This window comes from Protopterus annectens, chromosome 2.part1, assembly GCF_019279795.1.
Source record: "Protopterus annectens isolate FY-2018-M chromosome 2.part1, PAN1.0, whole genome shotgun sequence".
Lineage (NCBI taxonomy): Eukaryota > Metazoa > Chordata > Ceratodontiformes > Protopteridae > Protopterus > Protopterus annectens.
Genome location: NC_056729.1, coordinates 574,395,293 through 574,404,812, shown reverse-complemented (window position 1 = coordinate 574,404,812; position 9,520 = coordinate 574,395,293).

Sequence of the window (9,520 nt, the reverse complement as noted above, 5' to 3'; positions counted from 1 at the left end):
TGTAGTCTTTATATCAAGCTTTTCTGGTGTGTCTGAAGTGTTGCATAATATTTTCGTGATCATCATTACATTGTTTTAACTGTGAAGGTGCTATATAAGCATAATACAGAGACAGGTAGTAACAGTGATATATTTGTTGAGGGACAGTTACATACATTTTACACATAATTTCTAGCTCTCACATGCTACTGTGCTTGTTATTGTGCAGTTGTTTTAAGATGTTAAATTCCATTCCAGTTATATGATGTTGTGTTAACCATGTTGTATTTCTCATCTCATTTGCATATATACTTTAACTGTACCATTGTTTGTTAATCTTACAATGTATTTTGAACATATATATTTTACTCATTGGATGTCAACATGACACATTACTTACACAGAATGATAGATTATAGTGAACATGTAAATGCCGTACTGACGCCTCAACATAAATGTGTGAGGTACACATTGAGTAATGAACAGTGTAACTGAGGGTTTGGTCATAGGGAGTATGATTAATATTAGTATAAGGCCTCTAGCAACTGTCTTCCACTGTATTCCCAGTGATATGATTGTCACTGTTAACTTACCCAGTACCATGTCTTGAGTCCCATGTCAGTATTTTATACCAGAGTGACATAGCATACTTGTCTTAAGACTTCATGATATATATGTCTGTGTGCTGCACATATGCATGCTTACATGCACACTGATGGCTGATATGTGAGTAAATTAACCAGTAATACTAGAAGTATTTCTGATAAATTGGCTATTACATACCATGTAGTCTTCTGGAATAACATAATGCAATGTATGATAGGCACACTGGCCATACATGGCCTTCTATTCACATCATCAATATATGAATATTAGAGATTGTTGCATAATGATGACAGCACATTTTTATTATCACAACTTTGTGTCTTTCGTTATACAATTTATAAATATACTCTATGGGCCATATCTGCTGACAATTATAATAGACTGGCAAATGTACTGTATTGTGGTATTCCTTGAACAAACATTTCACATGTCCAGTCTCATATGTTTTGATGATGTTAATTGCACATCATATACCCTCTTTATAATCATGTAGGTGCACATCTGATAGTGTTTTATTACAGACATATTTGACATATGACTGTGATGTATTTTACAATTTTGTACATTAGTATAGATTGAATTCTTACCTTACATCACATACAAATTTTCAGTTGGATAAGGTCATACAGTAGTATAATATTACATATGTAATAGTTACCACATGTAGATTGTGTAATTTTTATGACATGTTATTTAATCACTGATTTTTGTTTAATATCTATTATGCATGCATATTTTTTGTGTGTGTCAAACTTTGGCAGAGCATAAGACCAATGCTAGCTCAGCAATCATACAAAAAATATATGCCAGACCACTACCAGCTAACTTGGACTCTAGAGATCAGGATAATGACAATGACAGGGACAATGATGATGACAGACCAGAATCAGTATGTGCCATTGTTTCTGCTGTTTATCTTGGAAGACACCCATCACCATGCCAAGCAGACGATTTTCAGGAGCAGATCCAGAATGCATTGATAGACTTCATCCAGATGCAGATGAGAGACCTGATGGACAAAGTATTTCAGGATATGGAATGGGTCATGTGCAGCTCCTTCTAGGAAATCACTAGTGAGATCTTTCATGATGTTTGACCCCAAGAGGGTGGCTGCTCAGGACCATAAGTTTTGTCTGTGTGATCCACTTTTGTAATCCTGCCACCACGGTGTTTTCCATATCCAATTATTTACAGTGTAAATCATACCGCTACTCCACAGCTGTTTCAAATTTAAAGTGATTTATTAAAAATATTTAAAACCGCTTAAAAAGCACTTCAAATACTTGGTTAACCACCAAGCAAAGCAATTCTTCTTGGTAAAAATACTGTTGCACTCAAATACTGATATTCACATTATATCAGATTCAATAGTTGTCGCTTGTTACAATATAAGTCCTTGAATGTGTTAAAACACGCCTGGATACTTGTGAAAATACAGAACCCAGTTCTTTAAAAAAATGAACTTGCAATGACTGTCGATGTTCCAAACTCGCTTATAGAAATAAACTCTGTGGTTTGAATGCTTCTGTTCACACGTTTAGAGGCTCAGTCAACACCATTACATTTAGGAAAATTCTTAGGCTTGAAACACTCGGCAACACAAACAGTTCCCAAGCCAAAGCGCCAAGCAACAGGATGTAATAAAGCAACAAATTTCTCCAAATTCAAAACTTAAAGCTTGAAAGACTCAGCTAGATGAGCAACACTTAGGCAAAAGTATTAAGCAGAAATTTGTAGTGAAGTAACAAATTTCTTCCAAGTGCAAAGACTAATGAAATGTCTCATATAAACATACGATAAATGCTTTCGGAAATTCCTTCATCCGATCATACTAGATAGGGACACCATTGTGTATACTTATGCTAACGTCTCAGCCAATAAGATTCAAACTAATAGACAACACCTTCTTAGAAGTTGGAACCATCCACTTATTGTCAAGATTTTACAACACACATACCATTCAACCAATGGTAGGTTGCCTTGCTTTTAACATAGGTTTAAGCGGAATGATAGCATTAAGGCCAGGAGCTCGGTCTGCTCGTAGATTCACTATCCATTTTATTTCGCAAGTTTCTGTTTTATTAACGACATCACATCTTTTGATATGTTCAGATATTCTTTCAATAACTTTAAAAAGAAAACTATGGTTGGGAAATTTCGACATATGTACTGCCAAGGCATTGTGGACATCTCCTCTTCTGATGTCTCCTATATGTCGTAAAATTCTTTTTCTAAAGTTCTGGTTCATCTTTCCAACATAATAAGAGGGACAGTCTTTGCAAGTAGCTAGGTAAACAACATACACATAGCCTTGCAATTGAAAGTAAAATCTCTGTTCATTCCTGGACAACTGAAAACATTGCTACTATCAATGTATCTACAAGCAGAGCAATTACCACATCGAAAAGTTCCTTTTTTACCTACTGTAGCAGGCCTCTGAAAACCATCTTTCATGCATAGAAGACATTTGATATTATTCTTTTTATAACTATAATGCGGTTTATCTCCCACTATAGAGTGTAATTCAGAATCTTGAGTCAGGTTTTACCATTCAGAAGAGAGAACTACTATAGCTCCTCCCTTGTCTGCAGGTTTTATCACAATTGCATCATTCTGTTGTAATTCTATCAGGGCTTGCCTTTCCTGAGCTGTTAGATTATGATAGTGATGAACATCCTCACTCATTCTTAGTTCTACTGCATCTATGCACATGCGAGAAAAGAGCTCCATTCATAATCTAACAGCTCAGGAAAGGCAAGCCCTGATAGAATTACAACAGAATGATGCAATTGTGATAAAACCTGCAGACAAGGGAGGAGCTATAGTAGTTCTCTCTTCTGAATGGTATAAAATGAAGATGGAGGACATGCTCCATGATCCAGTGACTTAGGAGATTGAGAGGATGATTACCAAGATTCAAGATCTGATATATTCTATGCTAATAGAGGGTAGTATAACTGAAGAACAATACAATTTTTTTAAGGTTGATCATCCAACTATTCCATCCATAAGTGGACTACCCAAAGTACACAAAGAGCCCTTTAAATCCACCATTATAGCCTATAGTTTCAGGTCAAGGCTGGTTGACAGAATCTATGTCACTTTTTGTGGAGAAAAATCTCAAAGGAATTTTGCTGAGAATTCCTAGTGTCCTTAGAGATACAGATGACTTCATGGCAAAGTTAGTACATACTATGGAAACTTTGGAAGAGAGAGAAGATCTGTTATTGATTTCCATGGACATTGCAAGCTTATTTACATCAATTCCTAATAACTTTGGAATAGAAGCTGTGAGAAAGGTTCTGGAAAAAGAAAATAGGGAAAGAGTTAATGTCAATTTAATATGTTCATTAGAAATTATTCTGGACACAAATCTTTTTCACTATGGAAGTTCTATTTACTGTCAACGCTGGGGGGTTGCAATGGGCACACCATGTGCCAATAGTTACGGAAACATTGTCCTCTCAGATTGGGAAAGTAAATATGTTCTTAGTAACTCGAATCCTTGGTTACAGAATGTGAAATTCTATGGTCGTTTTGTGGATGACCTCTTCCTTCTTTGGAGAGGGAATGAATCACAGTTTCTGTCATTTTTGCAGTATTTGAATGGGACTACGACATTTTTGAAGTTTACTAGTCAATATCACATGATCTAGTGAATTTCTTAGATTTGAATGTCATGTTTAATCAAGAAAGAAATATAGAGACAACACTCTATAGGAAATCTACCTGGAGAAATCATTATCTCCATAAAAGCAGTATGCACCCAAGACATGTAACTAGTAACATCATGAAGAATGAGACTGAGAATTAATAAGAGATGTACGCAGGAGTCAGTGACTCAGCAAGAGGTGGAACAACTACGAAACTGTTTGAGCACGAGGATACTCAAAAAAAGATACTGAAACTAATATGTATGAACTTCACACAAGGAATAGACCAACAAACGTATCTCATGAGAAGGAGCGTGATCCATCTCCTATGAGGCTATGCATTACTTATAGTACAGATAATAGACAGATCAGAGAAATTATTGATAAATTTTGGCCGATTCTCACTTAAGATTCTAAATTACGCTCTATAGTGGGAGATAAACCGCATTATAGTTATAAAAACAAGAAGAATATCAAACGTCTTCTATGCATGAAAGATGGTTTTCAGAGGCCTACTACAGTAGGTAAAAAAGGAACTTTTCGATGTGGTAATTGCTCTGCTTGTAGATACATTGATAGTATCAATGTTTTCAGTTCAGGAATGAACAGAGATTTTACTTTCAATTGCAAGGCTACATGTGTCACCAAAAATGTTGTTTACCTAGCTACTTGCAAAGACTGTCCCTCTTATTATGTTGGAAAGATGAACCAGAACTTTAGAAAAAGAATTTTACAACATATAGGAGACATCAGAAGAGGAGATGTCCACAATGCCTTGGCAGTACGTGTCGAAATTTCCCAACCATAGTTTTCTTTTTAAAGTTATTGAAAGAATATCTGAAGATATCAAAAGAGGTGATGTTGTTAATAAAACAGAAATTTGTGAAACTAAATGGATAGTGAATCTACGAGCAGACCGAGCTCCTGGTCTTAATGCTATCATTCCGCTTAAACCTATGTTAAAAGCAAGGAGACCTACCATTGGTTGAATGGTAGGTGTGTTGTAAAATCTTGACAATAAGTGGATGGTTCCAACTTCTAAGAAGGTGTTGCCTGTTAGTTTGAAACTTATTGGCTGAGATTTTAGCATAAGTGTACGCAATGGTGTCCCTATCTAGTATGATCGGATGAAGGAATTTCCGAAAGCGCTTATCGTATGTTTATATGGGACATTTCATTAGTCTTTGCACTTGGAAGAAATTTGTTACTTCACTACAAATTGCTGCTTAATACTTTTGCCTAAGTGTTGCTCATCTAGCTGAGTCTTTCAAGCTTTAAGTTTTGAATTTGGAGAAATTTGTTGCTTTATTACATCCTGTTGCTTGGCGCTTTGGCTTGGGAACTGTTTGTGTTGCCGAGTGTTTCAAGCCTAAGAATTTTCCTAAATGTAATGGTGTTGACTGAGCCTCTAAACGTGTGAACAGAAGCATTCAAACCACAGAGTTTATTTCTATAAGCGAGTTTGGAACATCGACAGTCATTGCAAGCTCATTTTTTTTAAAGAACTGGGTTCTGTATTTTCATAAGTATCCAGGCATGTTTTAACACATTCAAGGACTTATATTGCAACAAGCGGCAACTATTGAATCTGATATAATGTGAATATCAGTATTTGAGTGCAACAGTATTTTTACCAAGAAGAATTGCTTTGCTTGGTGGTTAACCAAGTATTTGAAGTGCTTTTTAAGCGGTTTTAAATATTTTTAATAAATCACTTTAAATTTGAAACAGCTGTGGTGTAGCAGTGTGATTTTCACTTTATTTGAAATTTTCTGCTCACTGCTACCTTATCAGTGAGTAGTACATTTTTACACTAATTATTTACAGTGTAAGCACAATTGTGCAGGACATCCCATATTGTTGTCATGCTTTTCTGGCATACATCATAATGTACCATACCTCTCATCCTCTTAATGCAAAAAATTGGGGCAAAGCTTGACAAAATGGGCGTACAAATAGGGACATATATTAAATATTGCTCTTATAAACTTGGAAAGTTGCTAGAGTAACAGGATTTGTTTTAATATACATTTTCTGAAGGATTTGAAGTTTGAAACTCAAATGTATGCCATTATTTACTGATTTAAATCCTGACATCATCCCAGTGATTTGCCAGGGAAAAAAAGGAACAGGCCAAAAATATGAGCCAAAAATCTGGACATTTTGTGAAAATCTGTACAGTTGAGAGGTATGTATGTACACTGGACATATCATGTCATATGTGGCTTTATCTTGCTGCTGCAGTATGTCACACATTACCAAATGACACATGTGGTAACCACTATTATTTACACAATTACATGATCATGCTGTCATTACTGCATACATTGCTTCATGTGGGCAGGAGTGCTACTCATTAAGTGTGTGTGTGTGTGTCTGTGTGTGTGTGTGTACTCTTATGCATGCAGAGCAGCATAATATCTTTATGTTCAATAGACTCTGGCCCTGTATGTGACAGATATGACTGGTGCCGTTACCATAATCTGAGTAGAACTCAACTTGTTTATCTGTGTTGTTCTGATATATACTTAGGTGGATGACTGCAACTCATATAGTACATCATTCCCATTGTTCTTACATAATGCAATGAGGTGGGCTGGTGTGTTTATTTGCATACATTATCCATGTGTATACATTTTACTCATTTCTGTGTTGGCTGTCACTGTCTTATGTCTGTTCAGCAACATGACATGCTGCCACACTGGTCTTGTGGATGGTATGAACTTGCAAATATTGTGCCATGTTGTATAACAATGCTGTGACTATATATATATATATATATATATATATATATATATATATATATATTTATATATATATCAGCATGTATCCTTCACCTACTGTGATGGCACTCACTCGTCTGTTAGTGAATATACAAAGGTGATGCATTGTTTAGCATCAGTCATGATTCCCTTGTTTGTCAGTAATGTGCATATGTCAATACCCAGTCTTTTTCATAATAGCTTATATTATGACATGCATGCACAAATTTGCATACATGTCCATGTGTATGCATTTTTAGTACATATGCATGGATTTACATGTATGTACTTGTGTATGGCCATATTATGATTGATACACAATCCCCCTTTTAATATTTGGTTACATGCACGTATTCCATTTTTCAGTGCTGTACGTATGTACACAGGACAGTCCTTTGATCTGTCCTACACATGTATAGTGCTATTTATATCAAGAATGGTGATTGTGTCTGTGATGTCCCCACTTTGAGCCAGTAATGATGGAGCCTGAATCCTCACCACTGACACTGGAGAGGGATATTCACTTGGAGTACAAATGGATACACTCAGTTCCAGATGCAGACCTCTCTGCATCAAGCACAATTCCCCTTAAGAGCACACAGGGAACACATTCAGCTTGGGATTTGGGGTTTTCTCTGTCTCTCCCCAGGTCCCCAGTAAGGATCCCCACTGGCACAGCTTCAGATTTAAGTCTTCAGCTGAGTGTCCAAGCCAAGTTCTCTACCACTCTCTCTGTGAAACCAGTGCTTTGTATCCTTGCCCAAGTAGTTGATACATACACACTCTTTGAGGTTCAGTTTTTACACATATACACCCGGGAAAGGCTGGCACAGATTATCTGCTCTAACAGTTTTGCCTAGACTATAAGGTAGATTCACTGCCACCAGTCAGTTACTATAAGGATCTTAAAAGGGTATCCAATTATACTGAGTGAAATTAATACTAATATAAATACCAGTGGTAATCTTGACCAAACAGCAAGACTTTCAGGACTGGCCAGAGTTATCACCAAATAAATATGTGCAAATACTCTCAAAACTTAAATATTTTCTAAAAAGGACCATCCACAATGAAAAGTTTTAATATATTTAATAATAAATAATAAAAAAAAACATGAAAATACAAATGATCTATTTACAGTAAACACCAGAGTTTCAGCCACAGGAAAGACTGAAAATAACACAGCTGGAAAGAGTCACATAGTTACAGAAAAAAAACAGTGCTTAACTATCATCACTATATTTTCCTGACTATCTAAAGAATTACTGTTCCTACATACTGAATAGAGCAAGGCAAGCTAATGTTGGTGAGTGGTCCTTGTTGTCAGATCCAAGACAAAATACAGAATGCTGACAGTAATCTCCTACTATCTAAATATTATTTCTGGCTTACAGAATGACATCACACACATCTGCTCACTTGACTCTGTTTCCTGCACTATCCCCATCAGTAGAAGCTGTCAGAATTTAGCACCTATGTGTTACCATACACACAAATAGAGCATTGCTCAGATGATATATAGCTGCTGGAAGTCATAAAACCATAAAACACTTCCCTTTTTCCTACATGAGCTAATAAACCATACTTCTTACAGGTATTGCATCTCTGGCTTCATTCAAAACTGTGGAATAAAATATTTATGGTTTAACGCTTAAAGTAATTTAATTTCAGATATATTTTTAATGTTTGAGATTATCGGCTTCTCTTCCAGTCCTTTGTTAAAATATATGTTTATTTATTTATTTAACATTTGTTTACAGGGAGCGTCTGACTGAGCAAAAAAAGGCCTGTTTTCAGCAAAGGCCCAGGGAGAAAAGCTCCAAATTACATTTTTACAAAAAACAGTGGTAACATAGAACAAAAATGTATAAACAAGAGGTTACATAACCAGCAGCAAATACATATTAACATTGAAATGGTATAAAAATACAGAGATACAGGAAGAGGAATGAAGAAAAAAAGAGACAAGACATTACAGAACAACTAACAATACATCTTGAATTGAGGTGGTGCAACAACAGTGTTACAAATAATGCAGTAGGATTATAAGTCAAACATATTACACATTATAATAGGTGGTCTTTGAAAGCAAGCACTTTTAGCAAAAGGATATTAAAGCATTTCTGCCTGGGAAGGAATGATACTCTCACCAGAATTATGTAATTATAGTAGAAGAGAAATAAAATAATCTGGACATGAGACTGAGGGGAGAAGAAAAGAAAAGTAAGAAAGCTATTCAATTACAATAATACACACACATTCCTTTTCTTTCCAACAGGGCACACGGTTGATACATTTTAACACAAGCAAACCTCATAACAAATACATTTTCAGCACAAGCATCTACACAAATCAGTTTAATATACAAATGACATATAATTATTTACAAAATTCCAGCTAGCTGTGCTGGCATATATTACACATCCACTGCCCCACTTCTCCTGGCATGGCTGGCAGTACCTTCTATCATCACAGTGGCACCTGTTGTATAATGTTTGCATAGCAGTATATATGTATATA